The following is a 22,862-nucleotide window of genomic DNA, read 5'->3' as shown; positions in this document are numbered from 1 at the left end:
ACTGTAGATCAGGGTTTCTCAACTGTGGCAACTTTAAGACCTGTGGACTTCAACTCCCAGAATTCCCCAGCCAGGTTCAGAAACCTTGCTGTAAATCAAAAGATCTAAGGTCTTGGTAACAACCGTCTCCTTGGAGATGCTAAAGCGGAGCCGCCATGTAGCCACGGCTCGGGCCTCCCGGGCAATTGCTGCAGCGGGGGCGAACCTAACACGCGAAATGCAGCCCCCAGCATTTATTTGCCAGACTCGGCCACCCCCAGCGAGGTCACCAAGAGGTAGAGGCGTGCTGGATGTAAACAAGGGCTAGCCGGGGAGGAACCTGGATCTCGTCAGCAGCAGGATGGGATTCAACAGAAAATGCAAACTGCCTACTTAGCGGCCCGTTGTTGTTTTTTAAAGGACTTCGTTCCCCTGCACAGCTCTACGGAAGGCGTTTGAATGGCCTTGGTGCAGAATGACGCTAAGCAAACCACAGGCAGCCAAACTGCACACTGAGGGAAGCGATCCAAGTGTCGCCTTTGCACGGTCACCTCTACACAGTTACAAGTCCCATGCAATTCACTTCGGGGCTCTGCTGGCTCCCGAAAAGGCCCGCTGAACCGCCCGGCCCGGCCCGTCGTCTTTCCGGTTCCAACCATACAAACCTAAATCCTCGCGGATGCAACAGCCACCTTTTGCGACGCGTGGCGAGCACCTCCCGCCGACCGTTTCTATGGCAAAGCTCTGTGCTTGCATACAATAGGACACCACCGGGTCCCCGCATGCATTATATAAACAACAGCACCACAAGCGAAGCTTTAGCCCCAGCCCTACTTAAAAGTGCATCCCCAACAACGTAAGGAACCAGGTACTGCGGAAGTCCCTTTTGCAAGGCATAGGATTGCCCTATACTTTCCCAGAAGAGCAACGGACGGGAAACGTTTATTTCCTCGAAAATAAAGCCACAGTCCTGCAGTAATGTTTCCCAGCCGAAGCTTCCGAAGTTGAACGGCGGCCTCTAGGCAAGCGGATTGCGGGCGGCCTGTGCGCGTGTGCGGATCCAGGGTGCAAAGACAGGCCCGAACCAGGAGGAGCATTTAAGGCCGGGGACCAGCGCGCGACTGAGAATGACAGGACGAGGAAACTGCAAAAAGATGCGTCCCCGGATTGCATTTGGCGGATCAAAACATCGTTCTGGACTGTCTCCGAACTGGCTTACAGCCCCATCTGCAACCGCTCTGAAAAACTAAGAAAATGAAACTAAAACCGGGTTTGTTTTTTAAATAAAACCCTACATTGCTAACGAAGCTGTAGCGCTGCACGGCAGAAAGGCAAACCACCCGCTTAAGCGCATATTTCGGAGAGGTCCAAGTTGGGGAAAAAAATAAAAGTCCCAGTACCACAGCTTTTTGTGTGCGCGATGCTCACCTTCTCCCCTGCAAAGCTGTAACAATCTCCGCTGCGATTGTCCGGCATTCGGTCGATTAAAACAGCATGATCGTGGCTCCCTCCAAGGCCGAAGCTGGCTTGTTTCTTTGTTAGTTTCCTGCTTGCTCCATCTTAGAGAGGGGGGCGAGAGGCGGCTGCGGGGTTCACTTCGCCATGGTGGGCGGGTGCGAGAGTGGGAGGGGGCGCGTAGTTGTCGTTTGGGGCGGGCGGAGGGAGGAAAGGAACCGGGGCTGGGGAGGGGGGCAAGTGCAGGTCCCACCGGGCAAGGGGGAGTTGGGAACCGCCGGCGCCTATTGTTGGAATCGCTGCTCCAGCCGCCGCCGCCGCTGCCCTGGAGCGAGAGCCAAGCGCGGCCGGAAAGTGGGAGAAGAAAAGAAAAGGGGGGGGGAAAAAGAGGGAAGGGAAAAGGGGCGGAAAGCGAAAACAAGAGGCAGAGAGAGCGGAGCGCAGAGCAAGCCGCTTCCCGGGGGGAGCAGGGGAGGGAAAGAAGAGCCGGCAGCGGGCGGCTGAGCCTCCTCCCCCGGCGGGGAGCTCCTCCTCCTCCTCCTGCGCGCGCGAGCGAGCGAGCGGGGGTGGGAAGAGGAAGGCGGGCGCGCAGGCGGGGTGGGGGCTGGCCCGGGCGCGGGGCAGGCGGAGCGCGCCCCCTTCCTCCTTCCCTCCCCGGCCGCCGGGAGCGAGCGCGCGCGGCTGCGGCGACGGCCCTTCCAGCCCGAGCCCTCCGGGCTGCACCGCCTCCTCCGCTGCGTGGCTTTCGGGGCGCGCGGGGGGCTGCCTCTAGACGGAGGGCGCTGCGGTCCCGTGCATCGGGAGGCAGGGGCTCGAGTGTTTCTTTGGGACGCCGAGTTTGGCGGGGGAGGGGGCGGGAGAAGGGGGGGCCTGGAGGTGGATTAAAAGGCACGGTCCCTGCTGGGGATCGGGAGAGCAGCTGGAGAATTCTGGGAGTTGAAGTCCACACATCTCCAAGGGGCCAAGGTTGAGAAACACTGAGCTAGTTCCTTCCCCTGGGAAACAGAGGGCCCCCTTCAGCCTTTGGACAAGTAGAGGACTGGCATTGGGGCAGGAAGGGGGCACTTGGTGGCAGGGCAAGCTGACCTTGGCTGATCTCTGCTCACCTGAAGCGCACTTGGACAGGAGAGTACAGGACAATCCCATGCCTTGCAACTAGACCACCAACACCCCCCCCAAAAAAACATCATAGATGGCAGTGGCAATCCACTTCCGTGTTGTCTCCCCAAAATTCACATGGAGACGTCTGTGAAAGCTCAACTCAAGAAATGGGTGGGATTTAAGAAAGGTTGTGTAAGTGCTAACTCTGGTGTTGGAGAAGACTCCTGAGAATACCGCGGACAGGCAAGAAAACAAACTGACGGATCCTTGAACAAACCAACCAGAGTTCTCACTCGAGGCACAGGTGACCAGGCTGAAATCATCCTACTTTGGACACATTGTGCATTGACCCAGCTCTCTGGAAAAAGGTTCTCATGCTGAGAAAGGTGGAAGGAAAGAGAAGAAGAGGATGGACCAGCAGCAGGGTGGATGGACTCAGTTACAGGGGTGATGGGGGCACCCTTGGAAGACCTGAAGGACCAAGTTAGGAACACAGTCATGGAGAAAATCTATCTATGCGGTGGCTAAGACTCAACATCGACTTGATGACACATTATCAAGCATTGTTGGTTGAATAAACGACTGCACCCAAAACCAATCTGCCAGAGATGGTGGTGTCTGTAGGGTATGGTCAGAAAAGTCCTAGGGCGGAGCTTGGATGACATAATCCTGGCTGCCATCTGGATACTTTTGCCATGCCCTGCAGACACACCTGGTTCTGGCAGATCATTCAGTGGCATCCTAGGCAAGGACCGTCCTGCCTGTCCAATTCAATACCAGGAAGAAGAGAAAGATCCTTTGAATGGGTGTTCCCCGCCCTACCACTTCTCTTCCTGATGGCCTGCCTTAGAGCAGGTTCTTCAGAGTAACCCACGACCATCACCTTGACGTGGCTTTGCTACATAGGTCTCTGTTGCTCCTTCTCCATTTGTAACTGGATTGCTGGGAGGGATTCCCTGCAGTGGATTCCCTGCAGCTCCCCCAGAGTAGATTTGAACCCAAGATTTCTCAGGACACACTTTGAGTGCCCTGTTACTGTAGTGGAAGAAATAGAATAATTTTGAAGTATGAAGGCAAATGGGCTGGAGGACAATGTTTCTATATTACATATACCAAGCCTTTATTGTTGAATGCACAGATAATTCAGCTCTGATCCCGTAAGAAATAAAATGCATATTTAAAAGAATGTTTTATACATAATGTAAATGAGAAGCAGAGGTGCATACACTCTGATTCACAAGCTTAACAGGTGAGATTATCTTTGCATTACAGAAAGATGCAAATGCAACCAGTGTTCTTACTTTTGTTCTTGCATATCAGATATGTTAAACCAGATAGGAAAAATGATTCATTGCATGAGAACAAAAGTGTGAGTTCAGTTAATATATCTAAAAAAAGCATTAATGTTCCTTGCATATTCTTTGAAGACCCAGTCAAAACATTACTTGGTACCAGTGAGTGGAAATTGGTCGACAGATTGCATAATATCGTCTGGTTCCTCCAGAAGAAAATTCAGTTTGTGGGAATCTTCCATTCTCCATTGTTCCATTTTGAACCCCTTTGTGCACACGGTTGAAAGGGGCCTTGTTTGTTCATCCAGGTCTGAGCGGAAGGATCTGAAGTAGGAAACCATCAGCTGCAGGCAGAGACATGTTTCAGCCGTGCATCTCCCTTCCTGTTCCTGAGGAAGAACCGGAGTGCGCATGAACAGGAGTGGGGAACTGCTGCTGGCACTGAAGGCAAAAATAAGGGGGCGGGGAAGGAATGACAGATCCAAGCTGTTCCAGTTCTGCCTGATGTTATGTTGAATTCGTTGCATGTTTTTGTGATTTTACTAGAATGCTGAGTCTACCCATATTCAAAACAATGCAGATAAGATGACCGGCTTGTGAATGAAACCTTGCTGTTTGGGGAGGTATTTGCTTGCAGTGCTGCTCTGCTTAGATGCTGCCGTTGAATTTGAGCATTGTTTCCCCAGCAAAACAAACATAAAATTACATTTCTAAAGGTCTGGGTACACCTGCCTTTTTACAAATCATGGGACTGCAGACTTTATGAAATTGAAAAGGTTTGGGGAAATGTGGGAGAGCTGCAGCATTTACTTTGTTTGTTTACTGGGCCAGTCCCAAAGGAATTCTGATTTTTAGAAAGAATAAGCCTTGTGTTGAAATGCTTTCAATGGTGGTTCTAAAATTTAAAACCTAAAGTGCTTGATTTAAATTTTTCTGAAAAAAAAGATGAAGAATTATTTCATAACTTTTTCTTCAGAAAAAAGATAATCCTATAGTGTATACCTATAAGTGTTTGTGTATGTATATGCGTACATCACGTTTATGTGATGTATATACATACACAAACACATACATATAACATCACACATATAACGTGTGTGTGTATGTCTATGTACAGTATATCCCTTCTTTTCCCTCGTTTTCTGGTATTGCAGCTTTCCAGAAGAGATGGGGGATCTTTCCTCTCTCTTCTCCCATTCAGCGAGTAAGCGCTGTGTAACATACGATGGGGTGAGGTTTGCTTCAGGCATAGCCTCCAGGGTACAAATCAGGGTGTCCCACGTTTCATTTAGTGAGGACAGGAAGATATAGGATTTTGTGAGAGGTGTAAATTCCATTCCTCTCTCCTGCAACTCAACAAACAGCTGCTGAATATAATGCAGGTGCTCAGGAAGGCTTTCTCCTTCTGCAAGGTAGGCTCTGTACAGCTTTTTCGTCAGGGTAACTTTACTCCCTGCTGTTGCCTTTACATATAAGTCTCTCAAAGCGTCCCAAAGTTGCTTTGCAGACTGCATGCCTCGCATGTGGACTAGCTGATTGTCCTCAACTCCCAAGATAATGGTGGCTCTAGCCTGCTCATCCTGTCTCAACCATTCAGCACTGGGATTTTGGGGGGTTTGCTCACCAATTGGCAGCCAAAGATTCTCTCTGCGAAGATACATCTCCATCTTCAGGGCCCAATTCAAATAGTTGGTCTCTGATAGGCACTCCAGAGGCATCGCTGAGGGCTGGGAGGTAGCCATGGCTTCTTCCTTCTTTTGCAAGTCACCTCAGCTGGCTTCTTTGTCCTGTAGACCGGCAGTTGCTGGAAAATCTCCAGGCGGCTCCAAAGAAAATCTTCACAGGTCTTTGCTACCTGCCTTTAAATTGTGCATGAGGTGTGGAGCTGATCTCTCTTTTCTCTCTGGCTTTTACTGGGCTTACTGGGCTGCTCACTGGGCCCATAACCTGTTGGCAGATTGCTGGGAAAGCCTTTAGCCCAGGAGAGATCAGAAAAGTCACACACACCAGGCATTTCTATAAAAATAATTTTATTTACAGAAAGCAAAACGAAAGCAAAAACATATTTAAAGGACTTGGCTCTCAATGAGAGCAGCCTGGCTTACTACATGCCTGCACAAAAAAAAAGAACTGAAACAAGTCCGGGCAGGTTCTTCCCCCCAGGTGCAATAATTAACATTCGAAAAGGGGGCAGTTGAATTCAACCTCTGCACCCGGCCAAAATGATTAGATACAATAGCACCTTAATCTGTTAGTAGGAAAACCATTAACATTTCCCACATACCATTACAATAACACACCACCAGTCACAGCCACAACCAGTCACCAGATTTCATATCCAAGCTTCTGGATTGCAAAGCACATCTGATTTTGCACACCTTGAGTCTGCCCTCGGATAATAGCGGGATAAGAGAGAAAATATTACATTTATATTGGTACAGCTAAGGGCAACTTGTGGCACTTGGAACTTGGGACAAGTTATAGGCAGTGTCAAGTTGTCAGGTACAATTGTATCATAGATAAGAGCAAGTGTGAGAGGGCATACACAGCAACACTGCAAGGAAGAGTGTATGCATTTAGGTAGAGGTGTCACCTATCAAACAGGAATTTGAACCAAAGTCTCTCTGGTCCAGATCCATCCATCAATACATCCCTTGTTCCCATGCTCAACCACCAAGGAGCCATTGGCCTGACAATCTCTCTAGGCTGTTGATAGCATTCAAATCTTTAGGACCTGAACCCTGTTAGGGGTTGAATGCATGACTGATACTGAAGTGAATACAGTTTATTATGTTGCTCAAAGACAAGTTCCAACTATACTTTCTGCAAAGTGTTAACTTAAATCAGAACTAGGGTTTTTTTAAAGGAATCTCCCTCATCCTGACTCTAGAAAAAAAGTGTCAAAAGGAGAAAAACCATACTGATTAAATCCTCGAAGTGAAGAGATGCACTTTATTAATTTTATTTATAAAGGATGTTTAAAATGCCGTTTTGGGGAATGGAAGGAATGAACCTCAATCTAAATTAAATCTGTGTGTGTTGCTGAATATCTAGGTGTGACAATGAAAGACATAGCTGGCTGTATTAGATCAGCCCTAGTAATATCCTGATCTAAAGCATCAGAAGCGAGTTCACAGCTAATGGATCAATCAAACTAGGGTCAAGTGTTTTTGGAATAGCAATCTTTCTTTTACTGCTTTCCCCACAATGATTTCCTCCTTCCGGGATGCATTTCTCTTTTGCTGAGCTAAATCTAATCGAAATGTGCTGGAGCCTTTAGTTCTTTTCTTACTAGTTAATATTTTTCAGTCTTCACAAAATAGGAAGTGGTCATTAACCCACTTAGTCTGTTTGGACAATCTTACCCTCATAGAGAAGCAGAAGGGAATCTTCCAGGGCACCAAAGCTTTTTCATTTTCCATTTCCTTTTCCAGAGAAACTCAGAAAGGCGGTAAGCCCAGAGTGAGAAGCCACAGACCTCTGCTTTCATGGAAGCTTTGATGGCCCCAGTAAAATAAGATTCTTGTAGACCAAGAGAAGATTCCTATCTTTTCCAAGTTGCAGCCATGCTCACCTCCTGCTCTAGAAGTCCAAGTCCCCTATGCTTCTGAACTGCAAAGTTTCCAGGACAGAATGGAGGAGAAATTTGCCCCTACTCCGCAGCCTGCCAATAGAAACAGGCCTGCAACTAGGATCTCTGTCACATGGGGCAAACATGGATTCCGCGCCCATTTTGGCTCCCCCCCCCAGCGCGGTGCCCAGGGCACATGCCTCGCTTGCCCCCCCCAGTTGCGGCCCTGAATAGAAACCCAGCAGATCCCAGCCTGTGTTGCACCATTACTACGGATTGTCACCGAGGGACCATGTGTGATGGGAAGAGATGGAAAACACCACTTTCACACCAGATCATAAAGCTCTGAAGTTAGGTGGCAGCCTTGTCTTCAGGCTGGGGTTCAGGGGAAAGTTATGTTATGAAGATACATTCTTCAGCAATGGTTAGCAAGGCATCCTTGAACCCAAATTAGGGGGATACAGTATGTGGATGGACCTCCTTTGTTGTCTTCCTCTCTCTAAACCAATGTTTCTCAACTTCAGCAACTTGAAGATGTGTGGACTTCAACTCCCAGAATTCCCCAGCCAGCCACGCTGGCTGGGGAATTCTGGGAGTTGAAGTCCACACATCTTCAAGTTGCCAAGGTTGAGAAACACTGCTCTGGACTGGTTCAAGATGATCCTTAGGAAAGGTAATCTTTTGAACCATCTCTTCTGCCTCCAGGGCAGATTTCTATCTCTGGATTGGTGTCTCCCCACACTTTCACTCTAGTCCTCTTGGGTGCCTTTTTCTGTCCTTGATTTTGGTGTTATTTTGGTGTGTTTGTTTTTTCCCCCTGCTAAATTCCATTTCACAGCAGGAAAAAAAAACAATCTTCCAACAGAATATCCAAGACTACTTCTTATTAACATGCCTTTTAAGATTCTTTTCACCGCTGTGCCTACCCTAACTCTCAGTCCCCTCATCCCAATATGACTAATAAAGGGTGTCTTTCTCATGCAAATCATGCTCTCCTTTGCTGATGATCTTAGGCAGACTAAAGGAATTTAAAAGTTGAATTGCTTATTTTCCCCAGCTGATATTGTTTGAATTGGTTGTTTTGAGAGGAACCACGTTTGTTTTTAGCTATTTTCTAATGAAATTATTTGAGTAAATACTTTGATTTTATGAGTTTTATGTGTGTTGATAAAAAGTTTTTGTAACTGAAATACATTGTTGTATATTTGGTAATTCAATTAATTAACCAAGACATCCACCACTCCATTCTTAAGATTAATCCTGGGCTCACCACTGTTTTGTTGCTCTGTTACAGTGTTTTTCAAACTTGGCAACTTCAATGCCGGCTGAGGAATTCTGGGAATTGAAGTTCACCCATCTTAAAGTTGCCAAGTTTGAAAAACACTGCTTTATTATATGGACATTTTTGCAAGGCTTCACTATCATTGGATCCAGGGTTTTTTTTTATATACTTCTGAACATATCTGCTTGCAAGACAGGAGCAAGCCAGACGGGTTGCCCCATCAGCAGTGCAACCTTAGTTTATTTATTTTATTTTCTATCCCCCCTTTATTATTTTTATAAATAACTCAAGGCGGTGAACGTACCTAATACTCCTTCCTCTTCCTATTTTCCCCACCTTATACATAATGTGCATGTTGACAGATCACACTATCTGTTGCAATATGTTTTGCTGTACTTGATTTCAGAGTAGCTCAGCCAATCTTGCAGCTCAGAGGTAAATTATTTTAACTAAGTCATCAGAACTAACCAAGCCACTTAATGTGTTAATTAATTCTAATTACTGTTTACCTCCATTTAATTGTACAGTCTTGCCAAGACCATGAGTATTAGCACATCTCACTGTTAGAGATGGGCAGATGCATGCCTGATTTTGCTGCAGGCTATAGTTAAAATTCCTACAATTACAAATGCAGGCATACAGTCTTCCTGGGTGCTGTTTATGACAATGCATAGAAAGTATATGGATGCAATCTGGAGAGCTCTGGATTCCTAGGTCTAAAAAGTCTGCTGTGGGTTTTGCTTGGATTATATTTACGTGCATTTTAGCAATGGTGATGGTCAGAGAAGTTTCTTTTAAGAAGGCTTACCGAGCAGAGACTATTTGCCACATGACGTTAAGTTGTTCAGAAGCTGCTGCTCACAATTTTTTGCCCTAAACCACAATAAACTTTTACAAGGTCGGTTAGAAGTTTCTTCTCCTGTATTGCACAGCAAATATCAGATTGATACACCTTTGCCCTACTCATTCAAACTGCAGATGTTTTATCCAGATTAGTAAAAAAAAGTTTTCTTGATGGTTTCTTCTTTGGAAAGACTAACCACAGTAAAATACTGAGTTTTTTAAAATGCAGAACTCTCAGACACGTGTGCAGAATTGGTTCTTAATCTTTCATTTGCCTAGTTCTGAGACAGGCTTGGTTTGCACAAAGTAAGTCAGTAGCTGGCAGGCCCACCTTGTTTCATCTGATAAACAGCTAAAATAAAGCAGAAGTCTCTCAGAAGAATTACTCCAAACTCAAGCTGATGAATTTTTTGAAGCCTTGTGTGGGAAAACTAGGAGACTGTGAGTTCTAGTCCCGCCTTAGGCATGAAAGTCGGCTGGGTGACCTTGGGCCAGTCCCTCTCTCTCAGCCCAACTCACCTCATGGGGTTGTTGTTGTGGGGAAAATAGAAGAAGGAAGGAGTATTAGGTATGTTCGCCACCTGGAGTTATTTGTAAAAATAATAAAGGTGGGATAGAACATAAATAAATTCTGACAATGGAGGAGGCGGGGGAGTGTTAGGCCCTCTCACCTGAGATCTAGAAAAAAATTGTTGGCCCCCATACAAAGTCATACAGTAATGTGGTTTGCCTTTGGCTTAGCATGAGATATGAACTCAATCCGAGATTGCATTTTGGACTGGTTTAGGTAGAGATCGGAAGAGCCAAAGACTACAGAATCCATTGACAATAATATGGAAGCAATTTGCCATTGCTCTCTTCCAAGGTGATTTTGACTTCCCAGTCTAGCCTACAGCCCTAGGGTTTTCTGGTTGCCTCCTATCCAAGCATTAACCAACACTGTCCTTGCTTAGCTTTCACAATCAGCTAAGATTAACTAAGTTCAACAACAATCTATGCTGTTCAAGTCAATGGAATGGACAGTACAGCTGACACTACATCTTAGATACACAGTCTTTCCTCTTCTTTTTTCTTTTTTTAGGTAAAAACTAATTATGATTATTAAATAAAAGTTTATTTAAAAGAAAAATACATTTCCTCTTCCTTTTCAAGATCTCCCACTCATATTTAGAGCAGACACACCATGTGATAACACCATATGCAAAATCCCACAATTCACATCATACATGCAAAGGAGCAGGAATGGAGAAATTCTGTGCACAACAATGTCTCATTGTAATCTTTAACATCCTTGTAATGGGCAGTTCAAGCTTTTAAAATGGTCACATGATTTGCAGATGGTCTAGCAATGCAGGGTTGATGAGATCCCATAGGCCCCAGCCTTTTAAGGACTTGCCCTCCCCACTTGGGTCAGAGATAAGCACCTTGCCTTATTTTTTCAGCCAAAACCTAGGACTGCTTGCGCAAGTGCATGATGTGACAATTGTAAAAGTGCTTCCAACTGAGGGGTGGGGGGAACAGGAGGAAAATAAATGGTGCTATCTGCACATTGCCTCTGTGACAAGTTAACTTTGTGGACTTCACTCTCATTTCTGGCAGGCTGTGATGTCAAGGAGGGTTGGGGCCTAGATAGCACTTATTTGCATGTGTGGAAATGTTGAGGACCAGAGAGACCCAATCACTCCAGCAGGATGATAAAAACGTTACCTGAATATTTTCATGCTTCCAGACAATATACTGTTTTTTGTCCATAAACCACAGACATTGTATTATCACTAAAAGTGACTCTTGTTGCAGCCACCTGGTAGACAAATAGGGTATCATTGTGGACAATGGTAGCCAAATTAAAGTAAGAACTGCAATGATTCAGGGATTTTTCCCCCCTCCTCCTTTCTGTTTGGGGAGATATCCTGAGTACCTGATTAAGACCAGTCCTTTGGCTCTGTTGGAATATATTTGTTAATGGTTACTAAGGAAACTGTTCTTGTTATTTGGCTACTCAGCTAATTTTTCTTTCTTCCAGCTTGTTTACATCCATTTGTACATTCTGGTAAGAATGAGAAATATGTGGCTTGCAGACCATTATTTTTTTTAAGTGCCAAGAATATACTTGTCCCTATATTTGACCCAGAGAGGCTCTTCTGAAGGGAATAGAACTAGATGGATTGAGTGGCCTGGATTCTTGGGATAGTTTAAGGAGAAAGATTAAGGGGTCAGTTCTTCCATTATGTGCATTCAGTCCATTGCACATTTCGTTTTCTTTACATTATTGGAAAAGAGTATAAAATTATTGACAGTCAAGACTCAGAGGGGAGAATATCTGCCTTAGCTTCAGACAGTAAATTTGGAGCATCATTTAGGGGTAGCAAGTATTCAAAATAGCAAAGTATCAGGTCCCTACTTCCTTGGCACCAGCTTTTCCTGGAAAGAAAGGAAAGGCAAATGTCTCTTTCAAGTCAATCTCAACTTCTGATGACTTCAGGACCATATCCACTGGTGTCTGCAGGAGGAAACCAGGGCGAGGCCAATGACACTTTGTGACTCATACTTGTGTGCAATGTTGCAACAGAAGCACAAAGGACCAGGGATTGCATTGTGATGTTATGATGCATGTTTTATCAACTTTGCACCATTGTGGTTTGTACTGGATGCCTATGGACACATCCGTGTAGATTTCTTGGTAGCCTCCTGTGGTGGTCTGGCTTTGGTTTTTACATTCTAGGTTAGCCAATAGCCCTGGTATTCCCTAGAGCAGGACTGCATAGCATGTGACCCTCCAAGCAGCCTTGTGCAACCCCTTGGCATTTTTTAAAAAAAGTAATACTTTCACCACCAGCACTTCAAAAGATGCACTGCTGAGCACCTCCAAGCCTCACCACCCCCACCAGCTCCAGTGCTACCACTGCTCCATTAGTCACCAAACATCTGACTGGCACACGAGGTATTCCTTTACAGCCCACAAGGATTTATAATTTATCAACGTGGCCCCTTCTTCTCTATGAGTTGGGCAAACCTGCCCTAGAGAACGCTTGCTTCCCAGATGGCCTGCAGCACAAGCATGGCATACATGTTTTCTGGAGATGGCAGCATTTTTTCCACCTGCTCAGAGAAGTTCACACTCACGCAATATCCTTGATGTCGTCTAACAGCCCTGCTGCTGAACTTGGTGAGACATGAATAAACAGGCATGGAATTAGACAACAGGCCCAACCTCATTCTTAACAATAAGGATGAGCAAAGCAAAACTAAACGAATTGCATCACAGTGAAGGTAGAAAGTCCTATCAAGGTGAAAAAAACAGAATCCCACCTTTGTTTACCTTGTTCTTCCAATATTAAAAACTACTTCACTTCTTTCTTAAGACGAGAAGGGATAGTGCGGGCGTGTCCACAAGGTGTGGTCAAAAATGTCAAGACAGTGGCCATGATGGTGTGATTGAAGCTCCACCTATTTTTTATGCGTCACATATGCAAACACCCTGGGATAGAGACTGAGCTTGTGTATCCATCAAACAATTGTCTTCCAACGTCTGCCTAGGAGTAGAAGCAGCAGCTTCTTAAATTTGGAGTGCAGAGATGAGTTGTGGAGATTTGGGCCTCAACCAAGAACCTTTCATGGTCTAGAATTGAGGCATGTCCAGCTTTCAAGATGCCCTGAGGCTGAGGAGGTAGATGGGGAAAGTGATGGATCCCTTCCCCACCTTCCATTCCTTGTAGGGTCACTCATCCCTGCTAAACTACCACTGTGCCCTCCAGCTCCTGCTGCCAGCCAGTCCCCTTTGAGTCACTGCTGTCTCCTGCTGTAGAAAATGCTATTTAACTTTACACTGTATTTGTCACTCAGGAACGAGACCAAGCAGTTCTCGATTCAGAGTATTATGGCTGGCTTCACACATCATTCTAAATCATAATGGGGGTTACTGGCTTGGTATGATGTCTCAATCCATGACTTAGTGTTACGTAAAACAAGACTGTTTTCTGACTTAGACTTACCATCCTGTGAGTAAAGCAGTTGGTTTATTATTGCTTATGCTTTGTTTGGTATGTACCTGCATTTATCTGATGTGTGTGACGTAAGCCTGAGAGAGTCAGCCAACATCAGGGCATTGCATAAAAAAAGGTGGGAAAGGAAGACTTGCAAGTTAAATGTGCAATTATCTCATCTGCCCTTCTGCTGAGGAGACCTCTTGTCTGACAGAGAAGCACCACAAGTTCCAGAATAGGAGATAAAAATTAGGGTACCACCTGATTCTAGCATACATACCTTGTTCAGGGAGGGAACTCAATATTGCTAAATCATGTGGTGACGAGGACATGGTGTACATGTGTGCACCTCCTCTGCATTAAATATGTAGTGGCAATTCCATTTGGAGCCAAATGTGTTGGTGGAAGGAGTAGTTCAGGAACAGATTTTATCTGGGAAAAGGAAAAGCTTTACAGACTTCCCTATCTAATTTATTACAGCCAGCCAGGGAGGGAAGGAAGCAGGGAACCAGTTCTTCTATCCACCAGCCTATGCATTGCAGGTCTGGTCAGATTCTCTAGTCACTTTTTCCACTTTGCTAATGCACACACACACACACACACACACCCAAGAAAGCCTTAGTCCTGTTTTTAAAGATAGCCTCCTGTTCTTTTGGAAAAACAATAAGCCCAGCTTGATGAAGACCATGCATAACACCTAAGAAGCTGCTGGTCAGGCATTACACAGGTAGATGCTGCTGCAGAAATGAGGCATCAAATTTCATTTGCTGCCTGGGCCAAAATGGCCATGGAGGGCTGTGCCCAGGAACCAGAGCAGAGGCAGCGTGACTAAAGGGACCAAAAGGAGTGAAAGATTTCAGTCCCTGAATATGTCATCCCTAGCCTTGTGATGAAGCATGGTAGATCATGTCCCTATCAAGACATGTGTTGGGAGAAAAGGGGGAATGCTACTTTTAAACTGGAACAGCTAAAGACACATGTATGTTGTCTCTATGGTAGGCTGGGGATGAGACAGAGGCAGCACTATGAGGCCATGTCCTTTAAGAACAGTTTGTGAGGCATCTTTGTGCTGCAATTAGAGGGGTGTGAGGATGAGGTCTCTAAGTCACTAGTGGGGAAATGGCTTTGCCAAATGAGGTATTTGGGAAGAAGAAAAATGCACAGCCATAATGGAAGAATTGGGATTGAGAGGGAAAGACTTTGATGTAAACGGTCCTTCCTCCAACAAGGAAGTTAGATAGGCAATATGAAAACCCTGCAACTTGGCCTTATGTTTCACCACAAGCTATTCAGGAATGGGAAAAATGGGGGAGACAGACAAACTCGTCATGCCAAATAGAATCCATTCTTGCCTGCATTTTTTCAGTGTGAGAAGGGTACTCACAGCTGCCAGAACAGCTGCTTGGGTTCAGATATTAGCTCAAGATGTACTTGGCTGAATGCATATTTGCTAAAACCAGAACTGTGAGAAGCATAACCAGTAAAATTCAGTCTTCCTTGGTTTTGTCCAGAGCTATAGTTCTTTTTCTTATGAGAGAAATGGAACAGGGGCATAACTGTGATAATTCTTCAAATGTAAAACTTCTAAGCCAAGGAGAAAGCACACATATGTACACATAGCATGTTAGACACTTTGTGCTTATACACACATTCACAGACATACACAGAATTCTCTTATTTCTATGAGAAACAGGCAAACTCTGGTTATGAGGGATAGTGGGAATTGCAATGCAGGAACTCCCAACCATTAGCCATCTTGATTTATTCTCAAAGAAGCTAACCTTCTGGTGAAAAAAAAGATGGTGAATGGTCCCCTGTGCAAGCACTGAGTCATGTCTGAGCCTTTGGGGGGTTGCTGCTTTCGCGACATTTTCTTGGCAGACTATAGAGCGGGGTGGTTTGCCATTGCCTTCCCCAGTCGTCACCTTCCCCAGCAAGCTGGGCGCTCATTTTACTGACCTCGGAAGGATGGAAGGCTGAGTCGACCTGAGCCGGCTACCCGAGAGAGAATCCAGCTTCCGCTGGGATCGAACTCGGGTCGGAGGAGAGTATCAGTTGCAATATTGCCGCCTACCACTCTGCGCCATACAAGGCTCCTCTGGTGAAAAAACTCCACTACAAAACAGAACGGTCCTACATTGCATTATTTCCCCTCCCCGCTCCCTCAAAAGAAGATTATATGTGTCATCTTCTCTGTCTCCAACTAGTGTGACCGCCTTTCCAAGAGAAACCCCAGTTCACATGACTTAGGAGTCTCAAACACATGGGCTGCATCCAGTAGTTGGCACATCTATATGCTACAAAGTTAAACACAACATTTTCTGCAAATTTGAATGTGTGGTTACTATTTATGTGCAGTTGTTTACAGACTGACTATATGAAAACATTGAATGTGGCAGGTACAATTGTTTGACAACCCTTCTAGACAGCACTTATTTATTTATTAATCAAATTTATCACCGCCCATCTCCCAAAAGGGACTCTGGGCGGTTTACAATAAAACATAGATAAAAATATAAAACTATAATACAAATACAAATAACACTATAATACAAATACAATAAATATAATAAAAACCTCGATGGCTAAAAGTTCTTTATGATTTGCAGGCAGAGCTAGGTCCTTCTAAGAAACTAACCATCCCCAAGAATGGCTACTCTCCCTCCCGCCCCAGGCATAATTACAGAACCAGGTCTTTAGCTGTTTCCTAAAGTCCAGGAGGGAGGGAGCCAATCTCACTTCCAGGGGAAGGATATTCCAAAGGGCAGGTGCTATTGCAGAGAAGGCCCGCCTCCTGGACCCTGCCAGATGGAATTCTCTTGCAGACGGGGTCTGCAGCATGCCCTCTCTGCACAACCGGGTGGGGCGGGCTGATGTGATGGGGAGGAGACGGTCCCTTAGGTAACCTGGACCCATGCCATGTAGGGCTTTAAAGGTGATAACCAACACTTTGAATTGGACCCGGAAGCATACTGGCAACCAATGCAGCTCAAGGAGCAAAGGAGTGACGTGTGCTGATCTTGGGAAACCCAAGATGGCCCGCGCAGCTGCATTTTGCACCAGCTGTAGCTTCCGGATACTCTTCAAGGGTAGCCCCATGTAGAGCGCATTGCAGTAGTCTATATGGGAGATAACCAGGGCATGAGTGACCGTTTGAAAGGCCTCTCGCTCCAGGAAGGGGCGTAACTGGCACACAAAGGCCCTCCTAGCCACGGCTGCCTCCTGCTCTTCGAGCAGGAGCTGTGAGTCCAGGAGGACCCCCAAGTTACGCACCGGGTCTGTCTGGGGCAGTGCGACCCCATCCAGAACTAAAGATGACAATTTCCCAGAAATCGAGGCATTAATCCACAGCCACTCCGTCTTCCCCGGGTTCAGCCGCAACCTGTTGTCCCCCATCCAGGCCCCCACAGCCCCCAGGCACTCAGAAAGGGTGGCCACAGCATCACTTACTTCACCCGGGATGGAGATGTATAATTGGGTATCATCTGCATATTGATGATACCTCACCCCGTAGTGACGGATGATCTCGCCCAGTGGTTTCATGTAGATGTTAAAAAGGAGCGGAGAGAGTACCGAACCCTGCGGCACCCCACAAAGTAGGGGCCACGGGCCGGATCTCTCGCTCCCTATCAACACCGACTGGGACCGACCCTGGAGGAAGGAGGTGAACCAGCTCAGAACCACACCGCCCACCCCCAACTCCCTAAGTCAGTCCAGAAGGATACCATGGTCGATGGTATCGAAAGCCGCTGAGAGGTCAAGAAGATCAAGGACGGATGCACTGCCTCCAACTCACTCCCGCCAGAGGTCATCCATAAGTGCGACCAATGCCGTTTCTGTCCCATAACCGAGCCTGAAACCTGACTGAAAGGGGTCTAGATAATCTGTTTCATCCAGAATCCTCTGGAACTGCAAAGTCACCACTTTCTCAACCACCTTCCCCAAAAAGGGGAGGTGGGAGACTGGGTGAAAATTGTCCAGTATAGTAGGGTCCAGCGATGGTTTCTTGAGGAGGGGGCGCACCAGCGCTTCCTTAAAGGCTGATGGGAACACCCCTCTCTCAAGGATGTGTTTACCATCGCCTGGACCCAGCCACATGTCACCTCCTGTGCTACTTTCACCAGCCAGGAGGGGCATGGGTCTAATTGGCACGTGGTAGCATTTATAGTCCGAAGGATCCTGTCCACTTCCTCGGGTTCAACAGGATCGAACTGGTCCCAGATAACCTGGTAAGTACGTTCCCTGGGTATCTCCTCCGACTCTGTCTCACGCTTGGAGTCCAACTCGGTCCGGATCCGAGCAATTTTATCCTGCAGGTGCCCCGAAAATTCCTCCGCATGGCCCTGTAGATGGAAGTCTGACTCCCCTTTCCCTAAAAGGGATCAGGTAATCTTAAACAGGGCCGCCGGGAGGCATTCTGCAGATGCAATAAGAGCGGAGAAGTACTGGCGCTTCGCCACTCTTACTGCCACAAGGTAGGCCTTAATTGCAGTTCTAGCTTGTGTTCGGTCGGGTTCGGCTTTTGTCTTCCTCCAGTGGCGCTCTAGGCATCTCTTAACCCTCTTCAAAACCCTCAGCTCCTCCGTAAACCACAGTTTGGGTGGGCAAGAGTGCCAGGTTTGGGTGGGCAAGAGAGGCAGCACAGGCGCAATCCTGCCCAAGGCTCCGGCCACCTCCCTATTCCAGGCAGCAGCCAGGGCCTCCGCTGGACCGTGCAGGAGAGACTCGGATATAACCCCCAGCTCCCTCTGAAACCCAGCCAGGTCCATCAGTCACCGGGGGCAGACCAATCGAATGGGTCCTGCCTCCCTGCGGAGGGGAACGGCACGAGAGAATCTCAAGGCCACCAGGGCATGATCCGACCATGACAAAGGGGAAAGCTGTAATTCTCCCCTCAGATCATCTTGCCACTGCTCCGACAAGAAAACTAGGTCTGGGGTGAGGCCACTGTCTCTAGTCGGGTCCTGAATAATCTGGAACTGGCCTATGGCTGCCATGGTAGCCATGAACTCCCGGGCTGCTTCCGAGGCCCGCCCCAGGGAAGGCAGATTGAAGTCCCCCAACACCATAAGCCTGGGGAACTCCACTCCCAAACCTGAGACGGCCTCCAGCAGCTCAGGCAGGGAGGTTGCTACGCAGCAGGGAGGCTGGTACAGTAGCAGCACTCCCAACTGTTCTCGAGAACCCAGCTTGAAGAACAGGGCCTCACACCCGGCCACTTGTGGAGCAGGACCCTGATGGCCACTAGGGACTCTTGGATGACAACAGCCACCCCTCCTCCCCTGCCCTGAGGTCGCGGCTGGTGCCAGACTCAAAACCCAGCCGGGCATATCTCCGAAAGAGCAACACCTCCTTCAACGCCCAGCCAGGTTTCAGTAATACACGCCAGGTCTGCCCCCTCTTCTGTGATCAAGTCACATATGTACTTCTAATATTTCCTTGGGCAGAAATAACTGTACCAATCGAAGCGAATATTTGTAGCTCAGGGTTGAACTGTGGAGTCCTTGGTGCTCTCTGAGCCTTGTTGTTTTCTTGCAGACATTTCATTGCCAGACTAGGCAACATCTTCAGTGCAAAGAGGGAGTGGGCCTTGCTCTCAGGAAAAAGGCATCGAATGAATCGAGGCTTTTGAGTGTGCAGGTTCAGCTTGTAAAATACATTGAGCGTTGGCAAAAGATATTCAACTGAAAAGCCATGTTAACTTTTACTCAGAAAAATAAAAACAATGCTGCAAGCAAGTATTATGATTTAAATTGTTAACATAAAGTAGGAAGTTCATCAAAAGAAGGAACATCCAGCTTCTGTTTCATTATTTTTCCTACTCTCTGACTTCTTCCTTGTACATTTCAAATAATTTTTAAAAATTAAATATAGTTTTTTGTCCATTTCGCCATGACCTTTAATCTCTCCCCTTGATATTATTCACAAATTTCAATAGCAGCATCTTTTTTACTACACAGTAAAACCAGCCACATTAGATCTGCTAATCCATGAACCCGTGGGCCCTGAGGCACACCACAAACATACCTTGGCCACATCTCCTTTTTGACTGTCCTCATCCCAGGGGTGAGACAGCCTTAAATCATTCTTGGCTGTTGAAATAGTAACTTATCCTTTATTCTGGCACCATGCAAAGGCAGCTTCAAGGTATATAAAATCTGTTAGACTTTGTCCCCTATTACTTTGGGCAGAAATCAGGTGACTAGCAGTGACTGGCAGTAGAGACAACAGAGGTAGGATAAGGATCAGCAGTGAGGCAGCAAATGTCATGCCAGGTCAGTTTTCTGCCAACTCAAGGACAGGAGCAGAACCCTTCATTTAGCACTGGGGAAAGACCCCAGGTAACTATAGCAAAATATTGTTTTCATTCCTTGCAAACAAGTACATTGATAGAAATATTTAAAAGTGTTTGTGAGATCCTAAGAGCAATGTGAGAAGCTCAAATAACTTTTCAAGTGTTGCACAGACAGGTTTTCTAGACAGGGAAAAATATGCAATCCAAACATAAATAACAATAAATAATAACTATATGTTGGTTTTCATAGTACAGGGGAAAGCTATAACTGGAAAATTATAACATTACACATAAACAGCTTTTTAAAATTATGATAACGTTTACCTGCTTTACAGGACACAGAAAAGCATTCTCTGTAGCATTGTTTCACAATTTTCTTCCTCTTCTTTTTACATTCTTTTCTAAGCAAAAGTGTTCATTGAATGTAATGACCTCACTTTATCTCCTATGCCCAGCAAAAAAATATTAGCCATTCAACCAGCTGGCAATACCCCTTTACAATCATGGGTACATTTGGAATTTTGAGAGCATGTTATGAGCACTCACACAAAAGACCTGCCATGATTAGATGTGGCCAGTCATAAAATAGCCGCTTATCACAAGACACTTATCACGTGAGGACATCCCCTTCAACACCCCCTAGCTCCAGATTGGCACACTGTTTTGCAGCACACCTTTTTTTTTTTTAAAAAAAATCAAGATTATTCACATAAAAACAGCCTAGTGGGCACCAAGGGAAAAGTGTTCATTGAATGTAATGACCTCACTTTATCTCCTATGCCCAGCAAAAAAATATTAGCCATTCTCCACACGGAGAACTTGGGGACTAACCCCCCCCCCACTAAAAAGTTCAACTGGTAGCTTTCTGATCATTTTCCCTCTAACATTGCTTTTCTTGAACATTTGGATCACTGTGAGTGTCATTGTGGCATAATACCCATTTACACCACGTACTCATAGCAATGCATTTCATACTGAAAGGTGTCAAGTGATCATGAAACATTTGATAATTTACATTTCCTTGGTCAGTGTGACATATCCCGGTTGATGAATCACACATGAATTTGTGAAACCAGACTTTTTTGTCTGTGAAAACAGGTATGGCTTCCTTTTGAATCATCCTACAATCATTTTTAAAAAATGTTGGGAAGATACAGCTTTATCATAACTTACATGGTAATGAAATCAAAGATCACATGTGCAGTTGATACTATTCTAGGCAAATCCTGCTATCACCTCCCTAGACATACCTGTTTGTCTTTGTAGCAGCCAACCTTTTCAATAGTTTTTCTGGTTTAAGGAAGGTTTGGTTTCCTATGAAACCACTTATTTTACTTTCAGAGGAGTATCCCCAACTGGGATTTTGTTTCATTTTAGATCTATCCTAGATTAAATTACTATGACACTGTTCATGCTGAAATGTGGAGCAGGCCAGTAAAAGGGAATAAGAAAATAAGTTAGAGATGCTACAGTTCCCATCGGCAGTAAAAAAAAAAAAAAAAAGCTGGGCATTCAATTCCTTGTTTATTATCACCAGATAACTATTTTTAAATTTTTAATTCAACATGCAACAATAGTTTTATTGGATGGGGACTTTCTGTTACGGAGAACAGTCTTTGTTATTAGCTTATTTATAATTCACATTTCTAAAGCCACCCAATTCATCAATGATTCTGAGTGGTGTAAATAATAACAACAACAATTTGACTTTTTAAAAATTTATTTAGCAAATTTATATAGCTGCCCATCTCACAAAAAGTGACTCTGGGCAGCTTACATCCAGAATAAAACCATATCACAAAACAAAAAAATCAGACTTAAACAACAAAAATAATAATAAAAAAACATAAAGGAATAAAAACATAAAAGAACCCAGGATAGCGGGGGGACAATTTAGCCTCATACAACCAGTTTGCAGGTTTGCCATAGGATCCCCATGGCTAATGAAGAACTATGTTTTCAAGGCTTTCTGGAAGGCTAACAGAAATGGGCTAACCTCACCTAAGGAGGGATGATGTTGCCAGGGAGGGTGCCACGCCAAAAAAGGAAAGGCCCGTCTCCTGAATCCTGCCAGATGAAACTCTTTCGCAGATGGGACCCACAGTATACCTCTTCTGCTGGACCTAATGGGATGGGCAGATGTAATCAAGAGAAGGCGGTCCCTCAGATAACCCAGCCCCATGCCATGAAGGGCTTTAAAGATCAAAACCAGCACCATGAATTGGACCCAGAAGCAAACTGGCAATCAATGCAGCTCACGGAGCAGAGGCGTAACATGTGCCATCCTAGACGCACACATTACTGTCCATGTAGCCACATTCTGCACCAGCTGAAGCTTCCAGATGCTCTTCAAGGGCAGCCCCATGTGTAGTGCATTACAGTAATCCATTCTGGAGGTGACCAGGGCATGAGTGACAGGAGTAGAGTCTCATGGTCCAGGAAGGGGCTCAGCTGGTGCACAACACGAAGCTGTGCAAAGGTCCTCCTAGCCACAACTGCCACCTGCTCCTCAAGCAGGAGTTGAGAGTCTAGAAGGACCCCCAGGTTGCACACCGGGTCTGTCTGAGGTAGTGTGACCATCCAGTACCACAGATGGTAAGTTCCCAGATCCAGAAGTCCCCAAAACCAAGAGCCACTCAGTCTTGCAAGAGTTGAAGTCTGTCCCTCCCCAGTCAGGCCCAAACAGCCTCCAAAGACAACATCTTGACAACATCAAGGTCAGACAGGAGTTGAAATATACAGCTGTACTGATGTACTGATTATACCTGACCTCATGCTGGTGGATGATCTCACTCAGTGGATTCATGTTACTGGGGAGCAAGAGTGTTGAGCCCTAAGGTACCCTGCAAATCAGGGACTTTGGGTTCTACCTTTCTCTACCTGTCAAGATCAACTGGAAATGGCCATGGAGAAAGAAGATCAACTACAACACCAATGCCCCATTCCCATCCCTGTAGTTGATCAGAAGGATACAACAATCAATAGTACTGAAGGCTGCTGAGAGATCAATGAGAGACAGGATGATTGTACCAGACACTTCTCAGCTCCACTAAAGGTCATT

General features: G+C 45.8%; 2 protein-coding genes across 2 annotated transcripts in view; both read right to left on the bottom strand.

Moving 5' to 3' along the window:
- CCNI (cyclin I) overlaps window positions 1–1,967 on the bottom strand; it is a 46,799-nt gene extending 44,832 nt beyond the window's left edge. Inside the window, exon 1 of the mRNA XM_063310364.1 lies at window positions 1,408–1,967. The gene's annotated coding sequence lies outside the window, so the exon portion shown is untranslated. The remainder of the gene's footprint in view (window positions 1–1,407) is intronic.
- CNOT6L (CCR4-NOT transcription complex subunit 6 like) overlaps window positions 1–22,862 on the bottom strand; it is a 386,677-nt gene that overhangs the window by 255,305 nt on the left and 108,510 nt on the right. The window lies entirely within an intron of this gene.

This window comes from Candoia aspera, chromosome 8, assembly GCF_035149785.1.
Source record: "Candoia aspera isolate rCanAsp1 chromosome 8, rCanAsp1.hap2, whole genome shotgun sequence".
Lineage (NCBI taxonomy): Eukaryota > Metazoa > Chordata > Lepidosauria > Squamata > Boidae > Candoia > Candoia aspera.
This window is presented reverse-complemented; position numbering and strand designations above follow the sequence as displayed.